Below are 11,725 nucleotides of genomic sequence, written 5' to 3' on the forward strand. Positions count from 1 at the left end.
TACACAGGGGGCTGCACTAGGGATCTAACCCTACACAGGGGGCGGCACTAGGGATCTAACCCTACACAGGGGGCGGCACTAGGGATCTAACCCTACACAGGGGGCGGCACTAGGGATCTAACCCTACACAGGGGCGACACTAGGGATCTAACCCTACACAGGGGGCGGCACTAGTGATCTAACCCTACACAGGGGGCGGCACTAGGGATCTAACCCTACACAGGGGGCGGCACTAGGGATCTAACCCTACACAGGGGGCGGCACTAGGGATCTAACCCTACACAGGGGGGCGGCACTAGGGGATCTAACCCTACACAGGGGGCGGCACTAGGGATCTAACCCTACACAAGTGGGCGGGCACTAGGGATCTAACCCTACACAGGGGGCGGGCACTAGGGATCTAACCCTACACAGGGGGCGGCACTAGGGATCTAACCTACACAGGGGGCGGCACTAGGGATCTAACCTACACAGGGGCGGGCACTAGGGATCTAACCCTACACAGGGGGCTGGCAGGGGCGGCACTAGGGATCTAACCTACCAGCAGGGTGCGGGCACTAGGGATCTAACCCTACACAGGGGGCGGGCACTAGGGATCTAACCCTACACAGGGGGCGGCACTAAGGGATCTAACCCCTACACAGGGGGCGGCACTAGGGATCTAACCCTACACAGTGGGCGGCACTAGGGATCTAACCCTACACAGGGGGCGGCACTAGGGATCTAACCCTACACAGGGGGCGGGGCACTAGGGATCTAACCCTACACAGGGGGCGGCACTAGGGATCTAACCCTACACAGGGGGCGGCACTAGGGATCTAACCCTACACAGGGGGCGGCACTAGGGATCTAACCCTTTTACACAGGGGGCGGCACTAGGGATCTAACCCTACACAGGGGTGCGGCACTAGGGATCTAACCCTACACAGGGGGCGGCACTAGGGATCTAACCCTACACAGGGGGCGGGCACTAGGGATCTAACCCTACACAGGGGGCGGCACTAGGGATCTAACCCTACACAGGGGGCGGCACTAGGGATCTAACCCTACACAGGGGGCGGCACTAGGGATCTAACCCTACACAGGGGGCGGCACTAGGATCTAACCCTACACAGGGGGCGGCACTAGGGATCTAACCCTACACAGGGGGCGGCACTAGGGATCTAACCCTACACAGGGGGGCGGCACTAGGATCTAACCTACACAGGGGCGGCACTAGGGATCTAACCCTAACAGGGGGCGGCACTAGGGATCTAACCCTACACAGGGGGCGGCAACTAGGGATCTAACCCTACACAGGGGGCGGCACTAGGATCTAACCCTACACAGGGGGCGGCACTAGGGATCTAACCTACACAGGGGGCGGCACTAGGGATCTAACCCTACACAGGGGGCGGCACTAGGGATCTAACCCTACACAGGGGGCGGCACTAGGGATCTAACCCTACACAGGGGGCGGCACTAGGGATCTAACCTACACAGGGGCGGCACTAGGGATCTAACCCTACACAGGGGGCGGCACTAGGGATCTAACCCTACACAGGGGGCGGCACTAGGGATCTAACCCTACACAGGGGGCGGCACTAGGGATCTAACCCTACACAGGGGGCGGCACTAGGGATCTAACCCTACACAGGGGGCGAGCACTAGGGATCTAACCCTACACAGGGGGCGGCACTAGGGATCTAACCCTACACAGGGGGCGGCACTAGGGATCTACCCTACACAGGGGGCGGCACTAGGGATCTAACCCTACACAGGGGGCGGCACTAGGGATCTAACACTACACAGGGGCGGCACTAGGGATCTAACCCTACACAGGGGGCGGCACTAGGGATCTAACCCTACACAGGGGGCGGCACTAGGGATCTAACCCTACACAGGGGGCGGCACTAGGGATCTAAACTACACAGGGGCGCACAGGGATCTAACCCTACACAGGCGGCACTAGGGATCTAACCTACACAGGGGCGGCACTAGGGATCTAACCTACACAGGGGGCGGCACTAGGGATCTAACCCTACACAGGGGGCGGCACTAGGGATCTAACACTACACAGGGGGCGGCACTAGGGATCTAACCCTACACAGGGGGCGGCACTAGGGATCTAACCCTACACAGGGGGCCACTAGGGATCTAACCCTACACAGGGGGCGCACTAGGGATCTAACCCTACACAGGGGCGACACTAGGGCTAACCCTACACAGGGGCGGCACTATGATCTAACCCTACACAGGGGCGGCACTAGGGATCTAACACTACACAGGGGGCGGCACTAGGGATCTAACACTACACAGGGGCGGCACTAGGGATCTAACCTACACAGGGGCGGCACTAGGATCTAACCCTACACAGGGGGGCGGCACTAGGGATCTAACCCCTACACAGGGGGCGGCACTAGGATCTAACCCTACACAGGGGCGGGCACTAGGGATCTAACCCTACACAGGGGGCGGCACTAGGGATCTAACCCACACAGGGGCGACACTAGGGATCTAACACTACACAGGGGGCGGCACTAGTGATCTAACACTACACAGGGGCGACCACTCGGGATCTAAACACTACACAGGGGGGCGGCACTAGGGATCTAACAATAGACAGGGGGGCGGCACTAGGGATCTAACCCTACCCAGGGGGCGGCACTAGGGATCTAACACTACCCAGGGGGAGACATTAGGGATCTAACACTACCCAGGGGGTGGCACTAGTGATCTAACACTACCCAGGGGCGGCACTAGTGATCTAACACTACACAGGGGGGGGCGGCACTAGTGATCTAACACTACACAGGGGGCGGCACTAGTGATCTAACACTACACAGGGGGGCGGCACTAGTGATCTAACACTACACAGGGGGTGGCACTAGTGATCTAACACTACACAGGGGGGGGCGGCACTAGTGATATAACATTGTGATGATGGTGCCGCTCTAGCTCTGCCGTTCATTATTGATGTGCACTCTTGTGTGTAATGTGACACGGACGGCGTGTGTTCGGCCTTTACATGTAATTACCGTCGCTGCTCCTCATGAAAGTGTAATAAATACAGGTGAAAAGAGATGAGAACAAATAGCGAGTAACCGACACCTGGCACAGAGTGCAGAGTGACTATCACACCACGAAGCGGGGGCGTCATCACCCCCATTGTGCAGGGAGGGCACTTCCTACCCACGATCCTCTGCTGCAGGACACTGGGGCACATCTCAGAGAAGCCTGTGCCAAGAACGTGCGCCACAAATAGCAGGTACAGGACTGGTCAGCAACGGAAACGGGAGGGTCCGCACAGAACCTGCCGCTCACCGTGGGGACATCACTATGGAGGCGGACTACAAGTCCCATCATCTGCAAAGAGGAAGGAGAAAGCACTTAGTCGTGCATGTAAGAAAGGTGCGCTTCAAAGTGCATATCCACAGCCATGGCACATCGCCTGGCATGCAGCAGGTTAATGAACATGGGCCGCGGTCACACGTTAACAGATGGGCGGGCGCACAGAGAACAACAGAGTCTGTGTGTGCCACGCCTGGAACCACGTAAACAGCAATCTCCAGCGTGAAGACCTCACCACAGATACAGCAGACCAGTACACGGCACGCTCTAGGACCAGTCTCCTCACCACCGAAACAGCAGACCAGTACGCGGCACGCTCTATGACCAGTGTCCTCACCACATATACAGCAGACCAGTACGCGGCACGCTCTATGACCAGTGTCAGATACAGCAGACCAGTAAACGGTACGCTCTACAACCAGTGTCCTCACCACAGATACAGCAGACCAGTAAACGGCACGCTCTACAACCAGTGTCCTCACCACAGTTACAGCAGACCAGTACGCGGCACGCTCTACGACCAGTACGCGGCACGCTCTTCGACCAGTACGCGGCACGCTCTTCGACCAGTACGCGGCACGCTCTTCGACCAGTACGCGGCACGCTCTACGACCAGTACGCGGCACGCTCTACGACCAGTACGCGGCACGCTCTACGACCAGTACGCGGCACGCTCTACGACCAGTACGCGGCACGCTCTACGACCAGTACACAGCAGCCTCTATGACCAGTGTCCTTACCACATACACAGCAGGCCAGTACACAGCACGCTCTATGACCAGTGTCCTCACCACAGATACAGCAGACCAGTACACGGCACGCTCTAGGACCAGTGTCCTCACCACAGATACAGCAGACCAGTACACGGCACGCTCTATGACCAGTACACGGCACGCTCTATGACCAGTACACGGCACGCTCTATGACCAGTACACGGCACGCTCTATGACCAGTACACGGCACGCTCTATGACCAGTACACGGCATGCTCTATGACCAGTCCTCACCACAGATACAGCAGACCAGTACACGGCATGCTGTATGAACAGTGTCCTCACCACAGATGCAGCAGACCAGTAGACGGCACGCTCTATGACCAGTAGACGGCACGCTCTATGACCAGTAGACGGCACGCTCTATGACCAGTAGACGGCACGCTCTATGACCAGTACACGGCACGCTCTATGACCAGTAGACGGCACGCTCTATGACCAGTACACGGCACGCTCTATGACCAGTACACGGCACGCTCTATGACCAGTACACGGCACGCTCTATGACCAGTACACGGCACGCTCTATGACCAGTACACGGCACGCTCTATGACCAGTACACGGCACGCTCTATGACCAGTACACGGCACGCTCTATGACCAGTACACGGCACGCTCTATGACCAGTACACGGCACGCTCTATGACCAGTACACGGCACGCTCTATGACCAGTCCACGGCACGCTCTATGACCAGTGTCCTCACCACAGATACAGCAGACCAGTACACGGCATGCTGTATGAACAGTGTCCTCACCACAGATGCAGCAGACCAGTAGACGGCACGCTCTATGACCAGTAGACGGCACGCTCTATGACCAGTAGACGGCACGCTCTATGACCAGTAGACGGCACGCTCTATGACCAGTAGACGGCACGCTCTATGACCAGTAGACGGCACGCTCTATGACCAGTAGACGGCACGCTCTATGACCAGTAGACGGCACGCTCTATGACCAGTAGCGGCACGCTCTATGACCAGTAGACGGCACGCTCTATGACCAGTAGACGGCACGCTCTATGACCAGTAGACGGCACGCTCTATGACCACGCTCTATGACCAGTAGACGGCACGCTCTATGACCAGTAGACGTCACGCTCTATGACCAGTAGACGGCACGCTCTATGACCAGTAGACGGCACGCTCTATGACCAGTAGACGGCACGCTCTATGACCAGTAGACGGCACGCTCTATGACCAGTAGACGGCACGCTCTATGACCAGTAGACGGCACGCTCTATGACCAGTAGACGGCACGCTCTATGACCAGTAGACGGCACGCTCTATGACCAGTAGACGGCAGCTATATTAACCGTACGGCATGCTCTATGACCAGTAGACGGCACGCTCTTGACCAGTAGACGGCACGCTCTATGACCAGTAGACGGCACGCTCTATGACCAGTAGACGGCACGCTCTATGACCAGTGTCCTCACCGCAGATACAGCAGACCATTACACGGCACACTCTATGACCAGTACATTCTATGACCAGTACACAGCATGCTCTATGACCAGTACACGATAGATGTATAGATATAGCATTTTACGCACCAGGACCCACATGCTCGGTCTGAGCCCCCCTCCCCCGGCTCACAGTTTAATCCACTGAGAGATTACAGGGAGAGGGATTCTGGGTAACGCTGTAATCTGTCAGTGCTGCAGCAAGAAACCAGCCCCGATCAGAGCCTCTGCTGGGACCCACAGGCAGATCAATCGCCCATGTCTCAGGTCCTGCCTGTTTATGGGGATAGGCAGCAGAGCTTGCAATTAAACGTGTATTACATCCCCCCCACCATTCCCGTTAACCTTTTGCATGCTGGAGCCGGATGACTGTTCCCCATCCCACCCCAAGTGATAAAGACACCACTGATCAGTACAAGACGACAGTGGCAGAGGGGGGGCCCTGAACACCACATTGACCCCGTGAGTGGTCGGGCAGCAACCACTGAAATACTGTGTCCTAGATTTCCTCCCTGCAGAACAGGTCCGACCGGTTCCATCTTCAGAGCCAACACCGTGTTTACTGAGCACCTGATCAATGAGCCGTAGAAGTCGCAAGACACCGGGGCGCAGGCCAGAGGGGGCGCAAGACACAACTCATCGCGGGGAGAGGACCTCTGAGGAGATGACAGGACGGTTCATCGCGGGGGGAGGACCTCTGAGGAGATGACAGGACGGTTCATCGGGGGGGGGAGGACCTCTGAGGGATGACAGGACGGTTCATCGCGGGGGGGAGGACCTCTGAGGAGATGACAGGACGGTTCATCGCGGGGGGGAGGACCTCTGAGGAGATGACAGGACGGTTCATCGCGGGGGGAGGACCTCTGAGGAGATGACAGGACGGTTCATCGCGGGGGGAGGACCTCTGAGGAGATGACAGGACGGTTCATCGCGGGGGGAGGACCTCTGAGGAGATGACAGGACGGTTCATCGCGGGTGAGGACCTCTGAGGAGATGACAGGACGGTTCATCGCGGGGGGAGGACCTCTGAGGAGATGACAGGACGGTTCATCGCGGGGGGAGGACCTCTGAGGAGATGACAGGACGGTTCATCGCGGGGGGAGGACCTCTGAGGAGATGACAGGACGGTTCATCGCGGGGGGAGGACCTCTGAGGAGATGACAGGACGGTTCATCGCGGGGGGAGGACCTCTGAGGAGATGACAGGACGGTTCATCGCGGGGGGGAGGACCTCTGAGGAGATGACAGGACGGTTCATCGCGGGGGGGAGGACCTCTGAGGAGATGACAGGACGGTTCATCGCGGGGGGGAGGACCTCTGAGGAGATGACAGGACGGTTCATCGCGGGGGGGAGGACCTCTGAGGAGATGACAGGACGGTTCATCGCGGGGGGGAGGGACCTCTGAGGAGATGACAGGACGGTTCATCGCGGGGGGGAGGACCTCTGAGGAGATGACAGGACGGTTTCATCGCGGGGGGGAGGACCTCTGAGGAGATGACAGGACGGTTCATCGCGGGGGGGAGGACCTCTGAGGCGATGACAGGACGGTTCATCGCGGGGGGGAGGACCTCTGAGGAGATGACAGGACGGTTCATCGCGGGGGGGAGGACCTCTGAGGAGATGACAAGGACGGTCATCGCGGGGGGGAGGACCTCTGAGGAGATGACAGGACGGTTCATCGCGGGGGGGGAGGACCTCTGAGGAGATGACAGGACGGTTCATCGCGGGGGGGAGGACTCTGAGGAGATGACAGGACGTTTCATCGCGGGGGGGAGGACCTCTGAGGAGATGACAGGACGGTTCATCGCGGGGGGAGGACCTCTGAGGAGATGACAGGACGGTTCATCGCGGGGGGAGGACCTCTGAGGAGATGACAGGACGGTTCATCGCGGGGGGAGGACCTCTGAGGAGATGACAGGACGGTTCATCGCGGGGGGGGGGGACCTCTGAGGAGATGACAGGACGGTTCATCGCGGGGGGGGGGGGGGACCTCTGAGGAGATGACAGGACGGTTCATCGCGGGGGGAGGACCTCTGAGGAGATGACAGGACGGTTCATCGCGGGGGGAGGACCTCTGAGGAGATGACAGGACGGTTCATCGCGGGGGGGGGGACACCTCTGAGGAGATGACAGGACGGTTCATCGCGGGGGGGAGGACCTCTGAGGAGATGACAGGACGGTTCATCGCGGGGGGGAGGACCTCTGAGGAGATGACAGGACGGTTCATCGCGGGGGGGAGGACCTCTGAGGAGATGACAGGACGGTTCATCGCGGGGGGGGAGGACCTCTGAGGAGATGACAGGACGGTTCATCGCGGGGGGGAGGACCTCTGAGGAGATGACAGGACGGTTCATCGCGGGGGGAGGACCTCTGAGGAGATGACAGGACTGTTCATCGCGGGGGGAGGACCTCTGAGGAGATGACAGGACGGTTCATCGCGGGGGGGGGGACCTCTGAGGAGATGACAGGACGGTTCATCGCGGGGGGGGGGGGGACCTCTGAGGAGATGACAGGACGGTTCATCGCGGGGGGGAGGACCTCTGAGGAGATGACAGGACGGTTCATCGCGGGGGGAGGACCTCTGAGGAGATGACAGGACGGTTCATCGCGGGGGGGAGGACCTCTGAGGAGATGACAGGACGGTTCATCGCGGGGGGGGGACCTCTGAGGAGATGACAGGACGGTTCATCGCGGGGGGAGGACCTCTGAGGAGATGACAGGACGGTTCATCGTGGGTGAGGACCTCTGAGGAGCCAGAAGAACGGCGCTAGATGTGGGAACTGTGGGCGACACCCCTTCTGAGCCTGGCACAGTGCTGATTTCCCTTCATAGGAGCCCCCGGGGGGGCACAGGACACAATCTGACTCCTCCCGCTCCACATACATCGCCGGCTATTTTCACTATATGTCTTTATTCCCTGTCATTATACAGCGCCACCACGCAGCGCAGCGCAGTCGCATCATGCCCCAGGAGCTGACAATCACTGCTCCAGCCCAGCACTGCAGGGGAGCTGCATACGGAGGACGGCGCTCCACACACGTGGTGATGGGGGCTGGGGTGACAAATGTGGACTGTGACCGCTCACAGGTGATATCTGACACGTCTCCAGGACGTTATAAGGTTATTACAGTCCCCTCCCCCCCTTATCTCATGTCTATGTTTAAGCTGCGATTATAAAATCAGCAAAACAAGCTCGAAATGAGTCGCAGGCCCATCCCATCCCCCGCATCGCACCCGTCCCCCCCGCAACCCCCACACACACTGCACCCATCCCCAACAACCCCCCCACACTGCACCCAGCCACTGCAACCACCCCAAACCGCACCCATCCCCCGCAACCACCCCACACTACAATGTGACCTTCACCCCAACACCATCCTCACACCCCACTCTCCAGATATCAGTTCTATTATACAGGAGGTGACATCACCGCTCTCCAGATATAAGATATATTATACAGGAGGTGACATCACGCTCTCCAGATATCAGTGATATTATACAGGAGGTGACATCACCGCTCTCCAGATATCAGTTATATCATACAGCAGTGACATCACCGCTCTCCAGATATCAGTTATATCATACAGGAGGTGACATCACCGCTCTCCAGATATCAGTTATATTATACAGGAGGTGACATCACCGCTCTCCAGATATCAGTTATATTATACAGGAGGTGACATCACCGCCCTCCAGATATCAGTTATATTATACAGGAGGTGACATCACCGCTCTCCAGATATAAGATATATTATACAGGAGGTGACATCACCGCTCTCCAGATATCAGTTCTATTATACAGGAGGTGACATCACCAATCTCCAGATATCAGTTCTATTATACAGGAGGTGACATCACGCTCTCCAGATATCAGTTATATTATACAGGAGGTGACATCACCGCTCTCCAGATATCAGTTATATTATACAGGAGGTGACATCACCGCTCTCCAGATATCAGTTATATTATACAGGAGGTGACATCACCGCTCTCCAGATATCAGTTATATTATACAGGAGGTGACATCACCGCTCTCCAGATATCAGTTATATTATACAGGGGGGGGGGGGGCAGGTATAGTTATAATATACGGGGGGCAGGTATAGTTATAATATACAGGGGGCAGGTATAGTTATAATATACAGGGGGCAGGTATAGTTATAATATACAGGGGGCAGGTATAGTTATAATATACAGGGGGCAGGTATAGTTATAATATACAGGGGGGCAGGTATAGTTATAATATACAGGGGGACAGGTATAGTTATAATATACAGGGGGACAGGTATAGTTATAATATACAGGGGGACAGGTATAGTTATAATATACAGGGGGCAGGTATAGTTATAATATACAGGGGGGACAGGTATAGTTATAATATACAGGGGGGCAGGTATAGTTATAATATACAGGGGGCAGGTATAGTTATAATATACAGGGGGCAGGTATAGTTATAATATACAGGGGGGACAGGTATAGTTATAATATACAGGGGGGACAGGTATAGTTATAATATACAGGGGGACAGGTATAGTTATAATATACAGGGGGGCAGGTATAGTTATAATATACAGGGGGGACAGGTATAGTTATAATATACAGGGGGGGCAGGTATAGTTATAATATACAGGGGGGGCAGGTATAGTTATAATATACAGGGGGGGCAGGTATAGTTATAATATACAGGGGGACAGGTATAGTTATAATATACAGGGGGGGCAGGTATAGTTATAATATACAGGGGGGGCAGGTATAGTTATAATATACAGGGGGGGCAGGTATAGTTATAATATACAGGGGGCAGGTATAGTTATGATATACAGGGGGGCAGGTATAGTTATAATATACAGGGGGCAGGTATAGTTATAATATACAGGGGGGCAGGTATAGTTATAATATACAGGGGGGACAGGTATAGTTATAATATACAGGGGGGCAGGTATAGTTATAATATACAGGGGGACAGGTATAGTTATAATATACAGGGGGGACAGGTATAGTTATAATATACAGGGGGGCAGGTATAGTTATAATATACAGGGGGACAGGTATAGTTATAATATACAGGGGGGGCAGGTATAGTTATAATATACAGGGGGGGCAGGTATAGTTATAATATACAGGGGGGGCAGGTATAGTTATAATATACAGGGGGGGCAGGTATAGTTATAATATACAGGGGGGGCAGGTATAGTTATAATATACAGGGGGGGCAGGTATAGTTATAATATACAGGGGGGACAGGTATAGTTATAATATACAGGGGGCAGGTATAGTTATGATATACAGGGGGGGCAGGTATAGTTATAATATACAGGGGGGCAGGTATAGTTATAATATACAGGGGGCAGGTATAGTTATAATATACAGGGGGCAGGTATAGTTATAATACAGGGGGCAGGTATAGTTATGATATACAGGGGGGCAGGTATAGTTATAATATACAGGGGGGCAGGTATAGTTATAACACACAGGTTATTACAGGGTGACTAGTATACACTATCATCAGCTCCTCTGTGACCACACGAGCCCCCACAGCCTATATGAGCCGCCATGTGTCAGCCCCGGTGCACTCACCGCCTCCGTGTCTCATGTCCCCGCCAATAGACCCGGTGTCGCCGGTTTCTGCCCAGGGCCGTCTGACAAGCACCAGAAGGCACGTCTAATCTATCCCCGATTTGCAGATTTCCCTTCGGTCCTTGATTCAGCACACCTAGATGCCAGATTTGCGTGCTGCGCCTCGTTTTCAGAAGAGCACACACCCATTGGCTGAGGGCCAGCGTCTCCATGATTTGCACTGGCAGAACTTCCTGGTAGAGGTTCCAACGGGGTGTTTCCTGATTGGCTGAGAACTGTGATTGACACTTGATAGGAGGGGCTATAAATATAAACCAGAGCGTGCTCATCCGTAACACAGCCCGATATCAGAGGCGATATCCGCCATGTATACTCTAAGAAGCAGGGCTGACCTGCTGGAATGCCCTCTGCATGTGAGCGGACACTGCACAGTATATACCGCACAGTGTATACATGACTCTACACATAGGCGTGTGCACCCTAACACACGTGTATGTAGCCTTTATGCCTCATTAGCCCCATTATACCTCTCATTAGCCCCATTATACCTCTCATTAGCCCCATAATACCTCTCATTAGCCCCA

At 55.5% G+C, this 11,725-nt stretch overlaps 1 protein-coding gene across 3 annotated transcripts in view; it reads right to left on the reverse strand.

Moving 5' to 3' along the window:
• The window catches only part of TEX2 (testis expressed 2), a 32,261-nt gene extending 20,988 nt beyond the window's left edge, over window positions 1-11,273 (reverse strand). The window contains exons 1-2 of one of the 3 annotated variants that reach the window (XM_044274022.1): window positions 11,142-11,250; window positions 3,172-3,345 (exon numbers count right to left, since the gene is read on the reverse strand). The gene's annotated coding sequence lies outside the window, so the exon portion shown is untranslated. Of the gene's footprint in view, window positions 1-3,090; window positions 3,116-3,171; window positions 3,346-11,141 lie in introns of those variants that run through there. The other 2 variants (XM_044274020.1, XM_044274019.1) reach the window with 2 other exon arrangements.
• Between the last annotated feature and the right edge of the window lie 452 nt (window positions 11,274-11,725).

The sequence above is a fragment of the Bufo gargarizans genome, unplaced genomic scaffold, assembly GCF_014858855.1.
Source record: "Bufo gargarizans isolate SCDJY-AF-19 unplaced genomic scaffold, ASM1485885v1 original_scaffold_1395_pilon, whole genome shotgun sequence".
In the NCBI taxonomy this organism is placed as follows: Eukaryota; Metazoa; Chordata; class Amphibia; order Anura; family Bufonidae; genus Bufo; species Bufo gargarizans.